The 23,271-nt window shown below is 37.3% G+C and overlaps 1 protein-coding gene across 1 annotated transcript in view; it reads left to right on the top strand.

Annotated features, from left to right (window-relative positions):
* Positions 1 to 10,556: 10,556 nt before the first annotated feature.
* adarb1b (adenosine deaminase RNA specific B1b) overlaps positions 10,557 to 23,271 on the top strand; it is a 171,415-nt gene continuing 158,700 nt past the window's right edge. Inside the window, exon 1 of the mRNA XM_065252256.2 lies at positions 10,557 to 10,738. The gene's annotated coding sequence lies outside the window, so the exon portion shown is untranslated. The remainder of the gene's footprint in view (positions 10,739 to 23,271) is intronic.

Raw genomic sequence — 23,271 nt, 5'->3', positions numbered from 1 at the left:
TCACTCAGGGTGTCTTATACAGTACTCTAACATTTCACACATTCATTCCCCTTCAGCTATTTATCTATTCAGTTCACACAAAAACAGATTATGACAAAAAGGTCAACCACTCTGCATGTCATGAATTAAGCTATTAACTAATTTCTAAATGTTTTGAGATACTATTCAACAGAAACCAGTATAATGTATTTTGATGAAAATGAAATAAACAATTAAAAATGTAGCAGATAATTGTACATAATCAACAGCATGATTGTATCAAGCATTTGCAATTTGTCTAAAACAAAGAGAATTTGCTTATATTTTGTACACAACCGACTTAATGATGTGGAGGTTGAACAAAGAGTTTAAAAAATATATTTATATCTGATCTGAGAAATGCTCCAAAGTGATGTAAATGTGAATTCTGTCCAATCTCTTGCAATGCAATATTTCACATACACGAATAACTTCATACTGTTGAAAATAAAAAAGTGTTTATTTCAAATCATCATTATAAAAAATCTAGCCATAAAGTTTATATCAGAAAATATAGAGACCTATAATTCAGTGGCGGCCGGTGAGGGCACACGATGCCAAGTTCGTCACAACATGTATGTAGCCCGTCATGTGTGTGGCTCCTTATTTCAAAATATGCATTCGGCGCGTTGAGTGATCATATGTGCATCACGTGTCTTGTCAAAATAAGTGCCTGGTGCAGATGCGTCTAAAGGGTTTATGATAAAAAAGACGCCCGCGTTTGCCAGATACTCGCATAATCTCATGTGTAATCAGAGTTTACTGTTAAGGGAGTGTCTTGCGTGCATTTTGTGAACGTGAGCGTCTCTTTTATCATAAACGGTTTTGACGTGTGTGCAGCAGGCACTTATTTTGACAAAACACGTGATGCACATGGTTCACATGACGCAACAAACACATATTTTGAAAACACAAGCAACACATATGACACTCCGTCCGAACACTTATTTTGAATTTGCGCCCCTCGGATGAGCCCTCACGAGCCGCCACTGTTATAACATATGATGCAGACGCACTTTCAGCTATCCAAATTTGAATGCCCATTCCGTACCCCTCTCTCTACCCTTTCATGTCCTCTCCTACATGCTGTTTTTCAATTAAAAGAAAAAATGGCCCAAAAACAAGCAAAACAATTACAGGTATACATTTTACCAGCTATGTGGTCCCTGAAAATCTAACCCATGACCTTTTCCCAAAACTCTACCAACGCTGCCACGTGTAGTTGTACAAACACTAAGAAACAGGTTAACGAGCATCACTCACCTACGTTTTGACTCATTGTTAGACATACAGTATGCTACTGATCCGTTTATCAATAGTAATTCAAGCTATCGAGCGCTTATTGAATGTTCACTGTGCTGACAAAAGGACCCGTGGATGTTGTCACAGTCAAGGCAATCTCTGTCCCTGTGTGAAATTCAATGCATCGTGTCGACGATTAAACCAATTCATTAGAATCTTCAAAGACGTATCTTGTATCTCGGTAGACAGCTGCGACGGAGAAAGAAACGGGAGGAGGCGGAAAGTGTCACATGAGCCGGCTGAGGTTTCGCCTGTTTTCAAGGTGAGTTGGTAAGGCAAAACTCTATTGTCTCCCCGCTGAAAAGCAAAACTTGGCTAATTGGGTTTCTGAGCTAATGAGGGATTGAGTTTGCATTGAGAAGGGAATGACAAAAACAAGTCATTTATTTCTATTGATAGCATACAGTGTATATTTTTTTTCTAAAACCAAATGTAAAATCTATCGAAGGGGACTTCTTCTTGGTGATGTTATGATTAGGGTTAAATGCATAGACTGTAAAAAAAGATGGACGACACCCGTTCGCTGTCTTCCATTGGTGAAAAGTGAAGCCGCCAGTTTCCCGATACCACGCTGACATCTTGGGTCTTGAGTCTGCGCAGTAGCGATTTTGAGATCAGTCCTGCGCAGTAGTGAGCAGGAAATAAAGCCGTGAAATCAAGGCCCCGCCCTCGCTTTCGCAGAATCACAGCTGTCAATCATGACGTGACACCACCGTTTTTATAGCATTGAATAACTAACTAAAAACAAACTTATTTTAAAAACAAACACTTGGATTTACATCAGCGTGATAAAAACTACAGAAAATGACAGACACCAGCTTCGGAAAATCATTCACATCACACAAATTCATATGAAATCACCACCAGATAAAACAGGTACGTTTTCCCATGAGATCAGGTAAGCATTGCACATTTGTCTGCCTCAATGAATGTATCCGCAAAACAGCAGGCATCCCCAAAACATCTCTAGGCCATCAAATGTGTGACTGCGGTATCTCACAGTGGCATTACCCACCGGCCTTCGCTCTGTTACCTTGGAGAGAGCTCGTCGCACATATCCTGATGACATGTTAAATTCTCCTCTCCCGGTCTTTCCCACCTCCCTTCCTTTTCAAGGCCTCTGTAGTCTTGTTAATCCATTTTGAATTAATTATCTGTGCTGCCGGGCCCAGTGTTCTTTAATCTTCCTCTTTCATCCAATTGCAGTGCCTGACAGCCACACATAGCGAGTCGCCTCACGCTTTCATCACTAAATATAATGTTTGAGCGCTAGAGCAGAAAGGGAAACCCTGACCTTTAAACAAAGACACATTGGTGTGCGACACCACCAGCAGTCGGTCTATAGGCAGGTTGTTTACTTTACTGCCACAACTTTAGGAAAGGCCATAATGTCTTAGTTACTGATCTCATTATATATGTATAGGCTACATTTGATACCAATATACCTCTGATGTATTAATATGCCCTCTTTAGAAACAAAGTTTTACTTTTTAAAAGGCTTGTGTATTTATTTCTGAGAGTGTTCATGTTATTATAGCATCACCAGATGTTAAAACTGCAATGCTGGTGTTATATATGTGCTATAGATGTAGCATATAGATGTGCCATCAATAAAGATGGTTAAAGCTTATGAGATCAGATGGGTTAAGATGCATCTTTACTTTGCATTTACAGTGATATAGGCCTATTTCTGTCTCTCCTCTCCATCAATGATGCAGTAGGCTGGCAGTCTCCAGAGAAGCAGTCTTCTTCTGTCCACAGAGCTAACAGAGATGTTTATATTTAGCCGGCAAGTGCAAAATCACAACATGATGGTGTTTTGTGAACTGAGACGAAGTGATTTTATAAAGTTTATTGGAGGGGGAAATGCAATTTTATAGAGATTGCTTTTTCATAGCACAAGAAATGTAAAGGTAAAGTTTTCATCACCTGGTTAAAAGAAATTACCACATCAGAAATAAAGCAAAGATTGAAGGGCTTTCGCCAGCATTTGAGCTTTTATGTTAAGTACACAATGCCTTTAACATAAAAATTCTGTCCAGATTGCATTACAAATCCCTTAAAGAGCAACTATGGTCCGATTCACGATTTTACATTTCCTTTGGTGTGTAAGTGTGTATTAGTACATGTTAACATTATGCAAAAGGGACAGACCCCAAATTAAAACGATGACGCCAGTTATCATCTCCAACGTAAATCTCTTTTCTTGGACTACAACAAACACACGGATTGTAGGCAACAGTTTACTTCCTGGGATTGGTGATGTAGTAAAGAACGACATTATCATAATTCCTCACAGCCTGTAAGTTAACTCCTGTTAGCATTGCATTGTAAGCGAATCTTCCAAACATGTTAAGGAGCGTCACATTTCCGGCTGACATCAGAGGTATTCTACGAATCACAACGTACAGATTAACTGGCCAATCAGGGACACAGAGCTTTTCAAATCGATAAGTTTTGTACAAAATCAATGCATTTAAGAAAAGCAGTATCTATGGAGCTACAAAATAGGGATGCACCGAATATTCGGCCACCGAAAATTTTCGGCCGAAAATGGCCCAAAAGAGCATTTTCCGCTTTCGGTCGAAAGACTTTTATCACCGAAACAATACGGCCGAAATGTTGTGATGACGCAAACAGAAACCGCGACCTGCACGTGCTTGTTTGAAGCAACATGTATGCGGCGTGGATGTATTTAACCGCAAAAAGGCGCTAAAGTACGCACAGAGGCACATGCGGTTGTGTCCGGTCCAGACGTGATCATCACAGTGGTACGCCCTTCAAAGATCAGAACTCTTGATGTGTAAACTTTAGAGAGAGTCGCGCAAATGTGTCTCATACTGTATAGTCCATTAACATACATGTGCCGAATAAAGCAATGAAAAACAACGTGTTTGTGATTCGCCTTCGTTCTCTGTGTGCGCGCGCGTTTAAGTGCCCTCAATAGTGCACACACGAGTGAGACGCAAACAAGCGAACGTAAAATCTTTCTGTTATTGACAGGGCACATATAAACAAAATTATCTCCAAAGTATTCTTTTTCTAATAAAAACATTTGTTTATGTCTTAAGTGTATGTATAGATTACAGTCATAAACCAGTCTCTGCTTATTTAAAGAGACAGTAACCTCAATTAACCTACTTAAGTCTAACAAAGAGACGGATAGCTCTAAAAATAATAATATATTTAATTTATACAATAAAGACAGTGTTATGACTCATTAAATTCGATTTCTGTACCTAATGCTAATGTTAGCCCTTATTAATGTGCAGCTTTGTTCTTTTTTATAAATGTTTGTGATTTCTTTATTTGTTATTATTTTCCCCACCCCCTTTTTGCTGATCTGAAAAATAATCCGATCCGTGCCTCAAAAACTGTAATGTGATCTGAACCGTGAGTTTTGCGATCTGTCACACACCCCTAGTAAAGTTAGTACACAGTGATAGCCATAAATGGATTTGTACTAATAATTGGCATAATAATTTATTTCGGTGTTTCGGTTTCGGTTTTTCGGCCTTGGTTTCCTCATTTTCGGTTTTCAGTTTCGGCCAAGAATTTACATTTCGGTGCATCCCTACTACAAAAATGTACGGTATGTGGAAAATAATGTGTTTTTTAACCATAAACCACGCGAACACATTGTATTATACCAAATACATAAAATAACATTGTTTTGAAATAGGTGCACTTTAAATATATTTATAATAATATTTAGTGCATATGGCCACTCATTATTTAGTCTCCCTATAATTTGTCTGGACATCAGCCAATATCTAGACAGTTGATAAATATGGCACAGTGCTTTGTCATCTGTTGGTCCAATAGTTCATCACTGACCTGCTGTCAAAATTCCAAAGGTGCAAAATCCGATATCTTTCAGTTTGCAAGACACAAACAGAATATATTACGACGTATTCACCCCTTGCTGCAAGTTTCCCATATAACACAAATAAAGGAGTATGTTTAAAAATACATTCAAAAAAGCTCTCGCTGCAAAAAATTTAAATTCTGCCATCATTTTCTCACCCTCATGTTGTTACAAACCTGTATAAATGTCTTTGTTCTGATGAAGACAGCGTAAGATATTTTAAGGAACCTTTTAACCAAACTGATCATGAGCCTCATTCACTTCCATAGTAGGAAAAAAGAATACTATGGAAGTGAATGGAGCTTATGAACGGTTTGGTTACAAACATTCCTCAAAATATCTTCCTTTGTGTTCATCAGAACAAGAAAATTGAGGTTTGTAACTAAATGAGGGGGCATAAATGATGACAGAATTTGTATTTTTGGGTGAACTATCCCTTTAAGTGAAGGACTCCCATCAGTTGACCTTCCCTTGAGTGAGAGCAGAACTAAAATTATTTCAGGAAGAGGCACGGACTGTGCCGTCCTCTGTGATGAGGGGCAAATATGATGAGTCTTCAAACCTGATGCAGTAGCAGAAAATCACTGTAGGACCTTAAGAACATTAACCAGAGAAATGTGTTCAATTGTTATTGTTCAGCTCAAGATACGTACAATAGTAGTGTAGTTTCATAAAAGTATAAATTTTCATATCAGTATTTTTATGCTTTTTCCAAAATTATTAAAAATAATAAAACTAAGTAATGTGGTTTTGGAAGAAAATGTTTAAATTCATGTATAAATCTCAGACCTTTCATTGCAGACTTTAGTATCTAATTTGAGACATATGCCATCTATAAGTATTGGGACAGTAAATACATGTTTGCTGTGGAGACAAACAATTTGTAAAATGAAAATGAGACAAAAGTAAAATATGTTACATTTTATTAACATTTGATTAAAGGCACACCATGGAACTTTTTGGCCACTAGGGGGTGCTAGACATGTATTTTTCACTTCTAGCGCTCCTAGAGGCCACAAGCGCCGCAGCACTGTCGCAAAGGAAAGGAACTGGCCAACCTTAAAACTAAACTAAAAACTAAACATTTAAAACGCTAAACGATCAACATTTTGAGACAATGCAGTCATGTTACAACTTTCTGATGAGGAACTCGTCGTGGCAGAAGCCATTTCTCAATCTGAAGGTTGCAGCCTCCGGATGCCGTATTTCTAAGCTGCATACGTCATCAAGACTGTCTTATTTCACATTATTAACAATTATAAAGTTGACTATTATACTTAGTTAATCGTAAATTGTTGCAGTAGGCTTATGAGTTGCGAATGTAATGCTCAGTTTACCTTAATAAACCAGGCTTGATGACGTATGCAGCCTGCATATTTGACCTCCGGAGGCTGCAGCCTTCCAATTGAGAAACGACCAGAAGTATTTCCTTGCCTTTTTCCAAACAAATATTGTTGCATCGTCTCTCTCTCCCTCGCCACCAGGATTTTCCGCAATGGCGTTTTTCCTCTCGTTTTTCCTCTCTTTTGTGTGAAAATTGTCGCTCCAAATCCAAGTAAACCGATGTGGTCCAAGCAGACCTAAAGTCTGCCGCTTTGTAATACGTCACGCGAGTGACAGCGGAACGCAGCAAATGAGGAAGAGAGAAGAGAGAAACGCTCGGATCTGATTGGTGAATGAATAGGGTTTGGTTTTACACTGTGTGAGTTTGAGCAAGTTTGACTGGTATAGCATCCTGGATTGTAATGTAAATACCATATACACAGTAAAAGAAAGGTAAATACGTGAACACAGCATCTGAATACAGGGAACTATATGCAAAATAATCGCCGTCATTTATAAAGAAGATCGCATTTAGTATGAATCAAGAGTTTATATAAAAAAATTGCCTTAAAGGGGAATCGAACCCGGGTCGCCCGTGTCATAGGCCCGCAAGACATACACGGTGCCACAGAGTAGAAATTGCTCTCTACACTTAGCCTCCAGCAAAATTCACGTTAAAAACAAATTGTGTGGAGGAAGTGACGTATGCCGTAAAGCAGTCGAATTTTGTAGTTTTTTTATGTGCTCTGGTTACTACCAGAAACCCTAAGTTTTAAAATACGAGTAAAAGTGATACAGACCCCGTCAGGCTATGGTAGACATGTCATTCAACCTATTTAAAGTTGATGTACTATCACAAGGGTCTTGAAAATTTATTATGAAGGTTGAAAAATTACATGGTGTCACTTTAATTCCTTTCAACTAGATGCACCAATAACAATTTTTTTCACAAATACCGATAGCTGATTATTCAGACTGATATCGCCATAGTTTGGTGGTTATATTAAAGGAAAACACCACCATTTTTCAATATTTTAATATGTTTTTACCTCAGCCTAGACAAATTAATACATACCTATCTTTTTTCAATGCATGCACTTCATATTTGTACAGCGCGTTTTGAATGTGTTAGCATTCAGCCTAGCCCATTCATTCCTTAGGATCCAAACAGGGATGAATTCCATGTTTTCCCTATTAAAAGACTGTTACATGAGTAGTTTCACAAGTAAGTATGGTGGTTTTTAAGCAGATAAAAAATGAGAACTATATTGTATAACGTTTGGTTTTGTGCCACCATATTTACTCATGTAACTACTCATGTAACAGTCTTTAAATAAAACATGGAAGTGTGTTTGATGGCTTCTAAATTCATCCCTGTTCGGATCCTAAGGAATGAATGAGGCTAGGCTAAATGCTAACACATTCACGACACGCTGTACAAAGATTAAGTGCACGCATTGAATAAAGATAGGTATGTATTAATTTGTCTAAGTTGATGTAAGAACATAGTAAAATATTGAAAAACTGTTGTGTTTTCCTTTAACTTTCATCAACAAAATCCTGAAGATTACATTTTTAAATTCGCATTAAACAAATAATGTTTCTTTACATTTTCTATACATTGCACTTTCTTGTTCTCATTTGCAGGGCTCCAGACTAACTTTTTTCACTAGGAGCACATTGGCCCCCAACTGAAAATTTTAGGGGCGCAACCAGAAAATTTGGGGGCACACACCGTAAATCAACATGCTAACCAAATATTCACATTTCTACTAATTTCCACTGTATTACTAATAAATACTTTAATGATAGATGCAGAAAGTACAATGTGCTGTTTCAAATTCAGTGTCACATTTTATTGTGCACTTTTGGAAAAAAAGGTCAAATTTACTGATTGCACATGTGCGACTGGATGTAAAATTCAGTGGCACACTCTCAAATTTTAGGGGCAAAATGCCACCATTTGGGGGCAGTCTGGAGCCCTGATTTGATTGACAGGATATATCGGCCATATCGATCGACTGTTTTTAAACTATCTTTCGATAGTATATAAAAAAAAAAAATCGCTTTTATTGTCCGATACCGATTATTGGCTGATATATTGGTGCATTTCTAATTTCAACACATACATCCTCTACGAACACAGACCAACAACCTTTTACCCTGACGTATGTGTGCTGTCATCAAATGCAAGACTACAAAAGCAAATGATCAAATGCACATGTTTCTTTGTTAAGTTGTTAATGTTAAAAAAGGTGAAAAATTAAATGTGACATTCTGTACTATTGTCTCATATTTACCTTTTAATGTTTAGACTTTTTTTTACTTCACAGCAAACAGCAATTTTGCTCTTATTGTCCCATACACTATCAGAAAAAAACATTTTTGGTACAGCTACAGTACATTTTGAGCTTATTGAAAAGGTACAGCCCCAGTGACAACTATTTAATTTCTAAATATTATTTATTATCAATTCACTCTCTTAAAAAATAAATGTGCTAGACAATGACATACAATTACTTTAAACTTTTTATGTTATGGGGTTTTTAGACCTTAAAGGTGCTCTAAGCGAATTGAAGCGTTTTAGACCATAAAACATTTTTTGTTACATACCGGAAACATCTCCTCACTATCTGCTTGCTGCCTGTCCGCTGATCAAACTGTAAAAAAACGCGATCTCTGTAGACAGCCGAGGCGTCACAAACGGCAATATCAACAAATGGCCAAACCTAGCATCACAAAACTAAACAAAGTATTCCAGCCAATAAACGACAAGAAGGATTTGGGGGTGGGGGTTGGGCGCGTTCATGAAAGCACGGAAGGGAGGGGGAGGGGGAGGAGTTAGCTACGCTCTGTCTGTTTGAAAACAGTTCAAACATCAACAGGAAGTGACGTCGCACATTATTCGCTTAGAGCGCCTTTAAAAGGGAAAGACATGTTTATATTTAAGAGTGCAGCTATACTGCAAAACCTTTATGCATGCATTTGATGTATAATGATGAGGAAATCAATAAACTGCACATTTACACAAACACTAACATTTACACTATTGATTTCTGTCCATTCATCTTTCATATTTAGACTCAGTGGACTACCCTTAAGCTGCAGATCAGATATGCACTACTTCATTTAGATTGCGCAATATGCTGCATAATTAATTAATTACTGTAGATTATGATCTGACTGACTGGTATCACATAAATAAGAGTCTTTTATTGAGACAATATCTGACGATTCATGTAAAAAGATTTTGTGTTCTGAAAAACACAGGAGCCATTTGTCTGAGTTTATATCAAACACTAATTGTTGAAAACCGATGAAGCAATGGCACCTGTTCTTGTTAAAAAAGTTTAAAAGCCTGTATTTAATTTGAAATGCATTAATATTTTATTGTACAACATTTATTTATTTTATTTAATGTCCACTTGTGGAAAGCCCAAATGAAATAAAGGATTTTATTCCAGAACATGATATAAAACTTTTATTTTAGAGTGCCTTGAATAAGATGTGCCTCAGACTATCCACTTTTATTATTTTGAAGTATTAGCTGTAGGCACTGGGTAGGCACTAAGTTTCAAGGGTTTATTATATTTTAAATAACAGGTTTTTGCATTACTTTGTTTATATTTTATTCTAAAAAATAAATATAAATAACTTAAACATGTAGGCCTATGAATATTTTTTTTTTCAACTTAAAACAATATATAATTATTATTTTATTATTATGTTAATATTAATGCCTAAGCTTGTTCAAGACTTATTTCAAAAAGCCTTTTTCGTTTTCATTTCGTTTTTTTCTGTGTGTATGGATACAGCGTGTCTATACACCATCATCTCCCTCTATTTTACAGATATAATTAAACGCACCAAATTTATATTTTTACCTCCCAAACGTAATCCTCAAATGTGTTTACAGCGATCTATTTCGCCTCAGTGTTCTCCGCCAATCACATTCGTCCCTCGAGTTCAGCCCCCCGCCCCGATCGAAGGAATATGGGCGGTCCTTTGTTCTCTCAGCCAAACAGAGTCCGTTTCTGAAAACACGTTGCGCGCCACCGACAGCGCCAGTGTACTAGGCCGCTTGTGTGATCAAACGTCTTTGCGGCGTACCCATCCGCTCCGTTCAAGGGAACATCAACGAGATTAGAGGGGGACTCTCAACTTCATTCCAGTGGCACGCGAGGATCTGAATCTCCTTTGAGCTCTGCCGATCTGATATTCAAACGCGTGAGTATTGATCTATCTGCACTCCTGCGTTTATTTTTAGACACGGGATATTTCGCGCGTGTTCCCGCTGTGTTTATGTAACAAGCAGATAGATAATGGAAACAGGAGTCGATCGGATTTAGCTTTAAATTGAAAAACCGTAATGCGGACGCAACTTCATGCATTTAGCAACGTTAACCCACCAGCGCTTTTGTATGCGAATGTATGATGGGTTCCAGTCGCGATCGCGCTTTTTGTGTTGTACGGTAATGATGTATAAGCCATACATCGTTACGCTATAATGATAAAAGGGACCCGTTTTTTGTGCTATAAGAGATGTATCATTGATCTCGAATGATAAAAGCGATACACTGTTACCCTGACATCGTTGCGGGTCTGATTGGACGCTGGGCACGCGAGGCTGTCATAATGCAGGTCCACACTCTATAACGCAACCCACATCCCCGCGTGCGACTCTATTAAGCTGCTAACACGAAAACCAAAGTGGAAATAACTGAACAGATGAATAAGGGCAGAATTGATAATTATTCTAGATTAATTTTGAATGCACCTTAAATTTGCATCTTTTAATGATTCGGTTATGCGATTATTGTGCGTTCAAAGTGTAATGCACCGAGGCAGACATCGCACATTAACACATCTAAATTTGGCCAGTTAAGTCAAGTCGCACCTTGTCATCACGTACACACCCTTATGTCATTCGAAACTCTTTTTGTATGTCAAAATGGCAAAGCTGCTCTTTTGTTTGCAACCAGGATGTATGGGGATGATTATAAGTACATTTACTTCTTTGGTCTCATCTTACCTACAGCAGTGGTTTTCAATAGGCTTGCTTATGAACCATTTTAAATTGGATGTCAAGTGATAAACTGGCACACCATCAAATTGGTTTCTTTTATTTTATAAAAAAAATCTTTATGAATATTGCTTTAAACATAAGGAAAGTATGAAAAATGAAATTGATAGTTCTCCCTAAATAAAAAATGTATTTTATCTATTCCTTTATCAGGGCTCAACGCCAACAATTATTTATACTGTCCCAGTCGGGGCCAGTAGCTTAGGTTTTCACTTTCCCTGACAAAATTTTCACTGGCCCCATAAAAAAAAAAGATTTCAGTGGCACATATTTAAAATAATACTTCAAGTCAAATATAACTGCATACATTTTTCTTCATTTGATAAGACAATTGGCAAACTTAAATGTTAACTCTAATTCACAGAAATGGAAAACTTTCTCATGTGTGTCAAGGTTTTGTTTACGGTAGTTGCTTGTTCCAACGAAAAAGGCTTCTGACTTGACGGCAAACTGTGCAAAACATTGCAAAAAATTTTTTTTTTTCGTCATGCTTTACCCAAGTAAATGTCTGCTTCCAAGATGTTAAATAATTGCGTTTTCATTTGGCCCCATAATTAAAGCGGGCCGGCGCCATCTTAACGTCTCTTACGTCGACGTAACCCGCAACAGTGTTCACAACAACCAATAAGTTATGAGAAACACAAAGACATTGCTAAGAAGTTAACGTTCGCAACGCTTAAAATGTGCCTTGATGGTACCGTTGCATACAGACAGATGGCCACAGGCAGAAAATATATTTATAAACAATAAAAGATTTTTAATACCCTGTGAAAGGGTCTGGTGTGATATGACTAGTCGTGACCATCAATAATATGAAGCTAAACAATTAATCTCACAAAACACTGTGGTTTATCCTTGTCACAAATGAATCCATATTTATTGTAGTCTCTATAGTTTTTTTTCTTGGATACTTGCATGGTTTTTGAGGATATATGCTACCAAGTGGCCAAAATAACATTAACATATAGTGGAAAGATATTTTAAGATATTCTCAAGGGCCATTCCCAAGTCAGCTATTACTTAATTAATGATTCTGTCATATTATTTAAGTCATTAATGCAGAGTCCAGTATGCAAAACATCAAAGCAGTCAACCTGAGAATAGCCTGTGAGTTCACCTGATGGTCCGTGGCATGTGATGTGATGCCAAACTCTGCTGTTCCTCTGCAGAACAATAGTGCATGATTCACTTTCTTGACAGCCAGTCTTATATTGCTTACATCCCCTTAGCCAGATGTGTCCTGAAGATAAGAAGCTCATATTTGTATCCTAATAATAACAATATTATGCATTCCATCCTGAATATTTATCCATATTTTTTTCACTTATTACAGATTTAGGAACTTGCGAAGTTTGTTATACGGTTCCTGTAGCTTAAACAGATCTCGCTGAATAGGAATTTCCATCAGCAGTGTATGCAATACAGATGCAATGTGTATGTCAAGTTCGCTAAATAAATAAATAAATGTTCGGCCTATTGGTCACCCTGGCTGTATAACAAGTGTCTCATCCGTCACATGGTACCACTGCATGCATGTTAACAGCTTGTTTGGGGCCACGGCATCATGAGCATGTGCACCGTATCAGTTAATCAGTTTTCGACCAGCTCATTTACTGTGACATGGAGAGATTCCTGTGCTGCGATCTTTATTGGTTAGACACGAGTTTAGCCACGGGGCACACGGAAAGTGCCATTCAATATTGAGTGTCTCATGTAATGTCAAGTTCAGAGTTGAAAGTTAGGTTTCTCTGTGTATTTGTTCCTCTCTGTGGGACAGTGTTACGCCAGACTTGTCATATTGAATTTTATCTTATCAATAGACTTCATTAAGTTTGAATGTTTATTGGGGTAACTGTAACATACTGCAAATGACATGGGTGTTGTTGTAAGAGACTCGAAATAATGCATGTGAACATTGAATAACTTAATAATAACTATTCTATTATATATATATATATATATATATATATATATATATATATATATATATATATATCAGTCCTTCCAGAAAAACTGTTTTTTTTTGTTGCGGGAAAAAAGTATTGATCTTGCAGCAGGTTTTTATAAAAAATTCAATGGAAGATGCAGTATATTTATTAGAGCCCAATCGATATGCATTTTTTTGGCCGATGCCGATACAGATATTAGGGAGTAAAAAAAGACCGATAACGATATATCGGCCGATATTCTTTGTGTATATTATAGAACAGTACACATATACTACTGTATATTATACTACAGCAGGCTACTGTACATATAATACACTATATACATTAACAGAATATACTATATATAAATACTTTTTTTGCAATGATCACTCACAAATGTGGTGATCAAACACTTCAAATGATGTGACAAAGATATGTAATATAGGCAGGTGTGTTTTACAAGTTAACAATAAATTTTATTATCCAAAATGATTCTAATATAAGTGCACAAAACAGTAAACTTGACTAATTATAAATAACTTTAAAACACAAACAAAACAAAATACATATAACTTGAATGATTGTCAGTTTTGACGAGAATAATGTTATATTGGGCTTATTTTGAAAATGGAAACTTATAAAGTCATTGTTTATTAGCTTTACAATAAGTTATGTACTTCACAAATTAATTCGAAATTTACCGTTAAGACGACAATGCTTGACTTGCTGACAACATAATGATGTAGGCTTATGTTTAATGTACTGCACAACGTTTTTATAACACGAACCCACAGTGTTCTGCCGGGACTTTAAACTTTTATAAAACTAAAGTGTCTGCTCTCCGCCTCTTTAATTTAGCGAGGGTGTAAAGTTGCGCGAGCTTATTTAATCAATTGCTTTGAAATGAGCATGTTCAGTAACAGCACAAGCAGCTGTACTCCCACAGACTGCGCGGCAGTTAAAGCGCGTCCTTTCTCCGCCTCACATCATTTCTTCCGCTTGCGTTTTAAACAACTCGCAAGTGGACAAAAGAGATGGATTAAAAACACCAAATGTAAACCGGAATTGTGTCTTTCTCGCCCACTTATAATCCAATCGACCACAGCGCGTCTTAATACCAGGTGTAAAATGTTGTGAAGAAACCGCGTGGCTGCCTCCACCTGAACTGAGAGACTGACTGAAGTGAAGGGGGGTTGGCTGGTGTCACTACAGTGAGTGACCTGGGTCGCCATTAGCAACCAATAGGGCGCACTCTGCTGGACAAACAAGTTCTTACATCTTTCAAAAGCATTTAATGTCTTCTGTAAGGAACGTTCATATCGGCTTCATATCTGCGGCTTATACGCCGATACAGATATATCTGTGACAGACTCATATCGGCCGATAAAATCGGCAAAACGATAAATCGGTCGGGCTCTAATATTTATGCAATTTTATGCAATGAAATTGCGTGAACTTGCATGAATTGCGTGAACTTGCATGAATTGCGTGAACTTGCATGAATTGCGTGAACTTGCATGAATTGCGTGAACTTGCATGAATTGCGTGAACGTAAAAAAACTGCGTGAACTTGCAAAAACTGCGTGAACTTGCAAAAACTGTTTGCAGCTTTTCAATGATGTTCACGGCACAAAATCACTTCACTTCATAACGTTCCCATGGCAACAGGGGACATGGCTGCGCTTGTGTGAAGTAAATGCAACATTTTTCAACTTTCTGCTAAGATATATGTGATTTTTGCTACAAAAATGCAGGGATTATGAAATCATGCAAGTTCCGCATATTTTGCGCAAGGAAATCTGCTATTTATGCTGCGAAAGTGTGCCGTATTTGAAAAAATTGGCCCCTGCATAAATATGCAGACTTTGGCTAATCACGTTTTTCTGGAGGGACTGATATATATACCCGAACCCTTTTATATTTTTGGCTTTTGTGTTTAACCGTATGCACCACGATAATTTGTAATACAAGTGTAGACATTTTTTTTGAGTGACAACAAAATGTTTTTATTTATTAGTGTTGTAACTGTACGCAAAAGTCACTGTTCGGCTTCAAAAGAGCTTGCACAGATAATTTTTGATGTAATATCTTGGACAGCTATTCATGTAGAAGCGGTTGAGTGGAAGGTTGACTACTGAACCGGTATGGTAAATACAGTAAGTTACTGAATGCTGTAATAAAACTGTAGCCTTATTCACATCCACACTTGATTCTCACTCTCAGCCATGTGTTTCAAGTATCAACATTATTATTACACTAAATTCATTGAAACATCCTTATGTTTGAAGGTGAAAAACAGAAGTCACTATTGATGTTGTGCTGACATCTGAAAGATGACAAATATGAGTCACTTCACTGAGTTTCTGAGGCTGTTTCTGATGAATTGATGATAACGTATCCTCCAAAGAGTTGCTAAATAGCTCTGGGGCTTGTTTGCTTAATGAAATGTTTCTGTGATAAATAGATTCTCAGCGGTTGTGGCTGCCATGATTTCCATTTTAAGGGGGGCTTTGAAAGAGCTGTGGTCCGAGGAGCTATTTTTTGTCAAACACTGGGCGTAGTAGAAAATGGCGCCCTTTACTCTTTTGGGTAATAATTATAATGCTTAAAGCAGCTTTTTTTGGCATGACTGTAGTGTGAAGGACATATAACATGTTCGGCTTTGTTGAATGATGGTTTTACGTTTTGGCAGAGAAGCCTCTATCTGCTGATTGATTTGTCTTCATTTTTGTATACATAGTTCTCCTCATGTTTCAGGTATTATTATTACTTTTATAACATAATAGTCACGCGAAGAATGGTGTGAAATGGGCGGCGAGTTTGCCATGAAAACACGCGATATTCTCCTCAAACACGTCTTTGGCCAAGTTGAAAATATTCAACTGGAGCTAAAAATTAGCATGAGATGAAGTTAAAGGGGACAGAGAATGAAAAACCATTTTTACATTGTCTTTGTTAAATAATGGTAGTCTACCCGCATTCACGAACATACAAAAAGTGCTAGACATGCTAAACATCTCAGTCTCATAGAAATTACTCTTTTAGAAATGTCAGCCAGAAAACGGCCCAATCTGAAAAACTGATCCTTATGACATCACAGGCATCTCACTGCGCCTCCACTTTAAAATAATTGACTACATTTTTTGAGTGGCAGCAAAGTCAGCCAATCAGTAATGAGATTGCAAGTTAAGCCAGTAGGGGGAGCCAAATAGGTGCAAAACCACTTGTTTAAAATCCCCCACCCTAATAGAGCTATCTGAGAGAGGTTTTTAGGAAGCTTCTAAGGCATTACAGACCCAAACAAAAAAAAATTGTCTACATGTCACATCACCGAACAAGGATAAATACCCTGTTCAATCATTCTATGTCACCTTTAAGTCCCGCGAGTTATCTAGAGGGAGTAACGTGATGCCCCGCATTTGATGTGTACGTAGCATTAGTCTGGATGTTAGCTGTAGAGTTTCACATGACCAGCCAGGTCTTTTGCAGCAGTTTTGTGTTTATGGCCTGCTTGTTAAATTCGACAACTCCGTTAAACCACTCAGTCTCACTGTTGAGGTTTTATGTTTTTGTTAATATTTGGAAAGTGGGACTCAAATTTATGTGAATAAAGTTTTAAGAGTAGATATATTGGACTGGATGTATCAGCCCTTTGGTAAGGTTCCCACTTGAGACCTGGTTGGTCGATCCTTTAGTCTGACTAATTGGGCAGTGGCAAGACCCATTTAAACAAAGAAACACAGTTTTTATCAAGGAACTGGTGATGAATCCAAAGCTTACATGGGCTGGGTCATCCTGAAAGATTTCCGTAGGGCACATCACTGCCGGCCCATCTCCCTGTCATAAAATCTGGACGATGTTGAACCTTCAGTTTTGCAGTCAGAGCCGGTTACGTAATTCCATTTTGGCCCTAAGAAAGTACACCAATCGCATCAGCTGCACTTAGACGGGCTGGGCCACAGCCAGCATTCATTTTTGTAACCCGTTTCATAACTTCTTATTCAAAGGAACCAACCATCGGTGAAGAGGGGGGTTTTGGGGCGCATATGACAATGTCTGGTTGGTTCTGTGAAGCATGTCGGGTGACTACTTCATTTCCAGAGCTCCTCTAGTGGAACGTTACCAGCGCTCAAAGGTCATTCATTCAGCACAGAACGGATAAGACACCTTAAAGGGATGCTTTGCAGCATTTTAAATGTCTGCGTCATTTATATTTATAGTGCACAGTCACAGAATGTCCAAACTGCTTGCTCTAGTTTTTTCAGAACAGTTTGCATCAACGCAGGAGTTTGTGTCCTACATCGGGGGAGAGCAAAGAGCAAAGTTATGCAAACTCTAATAAGCTGATTTCATTAATAATTTTGGTGCTTATTATTCCAGAATACTGTATTAGATTTCAAATGTAACACTCGACTCCGTTTTCATCCATCACGACAAGACCAGGCAGGTGTCTTGGCCTCCACCTTATGGTTAAACATGTATTTGTGCCTTTCACTTCTGTCCACCAGGCAACAGGGCTTGTAGGAATATGTAAGGACATTCCCAACTGTTATTTCATCTGCTCATTTGCGGTCAAAGCTTGTGGCTTGTCTTTTCCATTTTTGTGTTCTTTAATATGGTGTTGGCTTCCAGTGTTTTCATTTGCAGCCAGGCAATATTTTTTTAAGTGCTTGATTTCGGTGATGGCACTGCATGCCTGAAGCAGAACTAACTCTCTTAGAGTACAGCCAGTTTTTTTATGATCCATTTCTGTGGGTTGAAGAGGCATGTGTAGTTAAATACAGTAAGACAGGTTTGCAGTGGGATGAGGTCTTGCCCCACAATTAACTGACATCAGCAGTGAATGTACCTAACCAGCAAGCAATTTTGTGTTTGAAAGGCATCTAATAGGCATAATAAACACAACCCAGGCATCTAGGCTTAAACAAGACACAACTTGGGCCTTAAAGGCGGGGTGCATGATCTTTGAAAGCCAATGTTGACATTTGTAATCACTTAAACATGCCCCTACCCCAATAGAATCTGGACCTACTTTTGATAGACCCGCCCCACATATACGCAACCCAGGCAACGATGTCGGTTAGTAGACATGCCCCTTTCTGCTAATTGGCTACAAGTGTGTTTTTCAAAAATCATTCACCCCGCCTTTAAAATAGCCCAAAAATGAATGAAATAAAATAAACTAAACCAAACTCTTCCAAAATGATGGAATATCATAAATAGGGCTGCAGCTATCGATTCTTTTTGTAATCGATTAATCTAGCACTGAATCGATCGATTAATCGAGTAATCGGATAATTTTTTGTGTTTTTTTAAACAACCAAAACAAATAATGCATAACGAAAATGACTTGGCTTTAAAATGTTCAAGCATTTGGCTTTTATTTCTAAAAAAACAGAGGTATTTGGCTCCAAGAAATAAGCCTATTTATTTCAATTTTTTACCCATTTAGTGTTTATAAGTGCCAGTGCCAACAATTAAACACTTTAATATATTAATATGCACAACTGGTTTCATGCTGTAATCTAGCCCTGACATCAAAGTAAATATCTGGTTTATGTACATTTCTACACCTGCAGCATTTACCATTAGGCTTTTAACATATAATATATCATTTCTGGGATGAGCCTATTTGCTATGGTAACAACCTGTGTGTATGCGCGCACGTGCACTTGTGTTTGTGTGTGTGCACGCGTTCTGTGCGTGAGGAAGAGTGACACCCCAGTCAGACGTTCAGTTGCTTCATTGCATTTTGGTACTGCAGAAATACATACATTACTTTTCAATAGAACGCTGCATTTGGTTTGCATCACTTGCATTGCGGTGCATTTTAGGTTAAGAATCCGTTCGAAAAATCACAACATCACGGCCCGCTGTATACAGTGAATGCATGCTGAAATTATTGTTGCGTGGCTACATAAAAGTTTAAGCATATGTGATGCATTGCGCGATCGGTCTGACTCGCGTGAGAGAGAATAACTTCCTTATGCTAAACTCCAATAAGACAGAGATTATTATTATTGAACAGAATATGTCAGATTACAAGTTGCCCATATATGATTGCACTGTGGTGCCATTTTTTGGTACACACACCTGTAGTGCATGCGTGTGTGTGAAGGGGTTCTTTTTTAATCTATACTGTCCTGCAATTGAACGTGAATACGTTTACTACTTAAAAACATCAAAGCTAAACATCATATCTAGTCAAACCGCATAACGACATCGCTACAAATACAGTATGGGATTAAAATCAACGGAAGCTACGTTACCTTGTTTCATCGACGCTTGGTGAAACAGCAGTGGATGTTTTCGGTTCAGATGCTGAATGTAATGATAATGTAATGATCCCAAACTTTAGACATTCTCTCTCTGCCGTTTATGGACATATTCGCTCCGCCATCGCGCCAACTAAATTCAAAATGTACCACGCGCTATGATGTGCTTCCTGAACATTGAACAACGGTCCGTGTGAATCAGATATCGGCGCGTGTAGTGCGCGTCATAGGAATTTAACGAGGCTTCGAGGCAGAATTTTTGCCTCGAGGAATTTTTTGAATCGAGTAAATCGAGTAACTCGATGAATCGTTTCAGCCCTAATCATAAACCTCGAAAGTTATTTTGGCAAAAATGACATGTAACCAAATTCAAGTGTATTTTGGATGCTCATTCAAGTTAGTAACTCATAGCCGGACTATATCAGGTTAACCAAGATAGTGAAATGTTGGCTTTTACATTCACTCGTAGGGCCAGTAAAGCTTCCAAATTAACCATAGAGTAATTAAAGGTGCCAATTTAAGTCTTTTTATGCTTTCTCTGATCTTAACAAAAGTGGTTTGTTTGCTTTTTGTGTGGCAGATTTTAAGATTAGATGTTAGTCATGATGAGTCATAGGACAGATTTCAGATTTAGCTGCTATAGCAGTTCAACTTAATTTGCTTTGAATGTGAAGCTAGCAGATTTATGCTGTGTTCTATTCAACTCTTATTAAAGCAAGGGTTGGCAATATTTTTCAAATGCTTTTACATTTATGGGTTTGATAGAAACGTTTGGTGACTTACATTTAAGGTAGGGACAGTCGATGACTAATCAAATTACCTCAATTATCTTGTTTTTGCAATCGAAATGTGCAAATTGAAATAAAATACGATTAATTGCATAGGCCTACAGTAGGATTACATTTTATATCATGGTAACGAAATGTATCACGGTAGAGTTTTCTTTTTTCTTTTTTATGTTATTACGTAAATACACATGCCTTTTCTTTTTCAGTTGTTTACTTTCTCTTAAGATTAAATGGTCATGTTTATGAGGATACTGGCAAAAACGGGAATTTTGACGCATATGTATTTAAGGCCAATAAAGTGGCAATAATGCTCACGAGCTTAATGAGCAGCAGGTGTGTGACTTGCGCGCTCCTCTCACACAGAAACAGTGCGCACATTTTCCAATGTTGTTTGTGTTTCAACGGCTTAAAGGAACAATATGTAGGATTGTGGCCAAAACTGGTATTGCAATCACAAAACGTGTGGCTAAAACTGGTACTGCAATCACACAGCTGGTGGCAAATATACCAAATGACAACATAAACATCAGTTGAGGGCTGCAACTCCACTTTTTAAATGACAATATCCTGGCAGGACTGCTGTTGTGAGTGATATAAGTATTTGAAATGAAAATTATTTCTTAATGTCTAGTGACATTTCAGGGCCATTTAATAATTAATTGATATAAATTTCTTACATACTGTTCCTTTAAAATCAATTGTTTTAAATCTGCTGTGGTTAAATTTGTACAAACGTTACGTTTTTGTTTTTTTACTTTTTATTTATATTTTTTTCTTTTACACCACAAAAACCACAAAAACATTATCTGAGGCAATTAATAAAATAAAAATAATAATAAAAAATAAAAATAAATAAATAATAATAATAAACACTAAACAATATTAACGTTACGTTTTTGTGACCACACGCACACCAATGTGACGTGGACGCTTAACCTCAATATAGATGATAGTCCAAAATCTCTACCGGCTGACCAATTTTACCAGTTTATCATACCTATAGGCTTATTGCCCACCCCTAATTTAATGTGTATATTTTATCAGCAAGTGTCTTCCTTGGGATCGTACACATGAACGTGATGACTACATGAACACTAGGGGGTGTAAAAAATGTATACATGTGAGTACTGTGATATTTATTATATATTATTATATTTATATATTTATATTATTATTTATAATAATAAATTAGAACTAAAAAGAATAAATACACAAATTTAGTTTGACAATACTGAATTGAGTCATAATAATGCAATATCAAATTTAAAATGGAAATCAAACAAGAGTCATGACGTTTTATTTGGAGTTTACATCTCGACCACTAAATAGCATTTTTCTTATCTCTAAACTTAAACAGTGAAAGGAAGTACTATCATAGGGGCACACCACAATTTTTTTGCTAAGATTTGCCTATGGTGATGTGTTCTCAATGAAAGCTTTTCTAAAATTTGATCCCATTATATTCCTAAATAAGAAAAATCCCAGCATTTCACTGAACTTTACTGTATTGCAACACATTGCACTGTAACCCACGTATTGTGATATGTAATGAAAACCAGATTCAGTTTTTGTTATACTGTTATAAAAGTCTCCCACATCTTTTACAGATTCATCCTACATAATGTAAAGAAACATACTGTGAAAATATAATCTTGATATCTTTGATATTGACAGAGTAAGGTCATGTCAAAAATGAGACTTTAGCCTGGATTTCAATCCTGGATGTATACATAGTAAATGTTTTTAAGCAAATAAGAAATTGCAAATTTAGTCCAGGATTGCACATTACATGATGATCAAATCGGTATACAGTGTTCACACCACTGCAACCTTAAAAAAACACTGCATTGCATTGTTAATCCTCTGTTTGAGTATTAGAGACCCAGGATTGGTTGGACTTTGACAGAATCTGTGTGAGAAAACATCCTGGGCTTGCAGCGGTTAAAGATCCTCTTCTGTGTCTGTCAACATGGTGCACTTCACAATAATTCAGCCTTTTAGTGTGTAATTCAGTAAGATAACAACAGAGGACAAGTACATATCTGCAAGTCATATGTGTGTTGTTCCTCTCTCAGGAAGTTATGATGGATCTCAGATCGTATGAAAGATCCATGAATAATACACGTGGATTTGATGTCCTTTGGGGAAAAAAACCTCAGCTCACTTCAGTTTTCATCAGCCTACATTGAGTGCATCAGTATCCGATATGAATTACATTGTTGGTACATAGCTGGTACGCTGTGCTCCGTGTGAATGAAAAAGCAAGTCAAACTAGTCATGGATGAGCAATTCTATGCAAATGTCAACCTTACCATGAAAGCTTTGATGTTTATTGCTGTCATTTATTTCACATTTTTACTGTCCCCAATTATTCAGATAAATATGTCACTGTATTCATTGTCGACCTTTATTTTATGTTATTCTGCATTTTGATCAGTCCTCTCCTGCAAACAGTCAGCAAGCACTTGGAAAAAACACTATTTCCATTTTTGAAGTTTATTGGTTTTTAAAATTCTTTACATGAATTTAATTGGAAGGAGAAATAAACCATAGGTCATTGAAATTTGGCTCCCCTTGTGATGTCAGAAGGGGATCTGATTACAATAATGCCGCCACTTAATCTGCACTGTCCAACCATGGCACTGCCATTTAGTGCATTGAGAGAGAGAGTGAATAAATAATTGAC

The sequence above is a fragment of the Paramisgurnus dabryanus genome, chromosome 15 (assembly GCF_030506205.2).
Source record: "Paramisgurnus dabryanus chromosome 15, PD_genome_1.1, whole genome shotgun sequence".
Taxonomy (NCBI): Eukaryota; Metazoa; Chordata; class Actinopteri; order Cypriniformes; family Cobitidae; genus Paramisgurnus; species Paramisgurnus dabryanus.
This window is presented reverse-complemented; position numbering and strand designations above follow the sequence as displayed.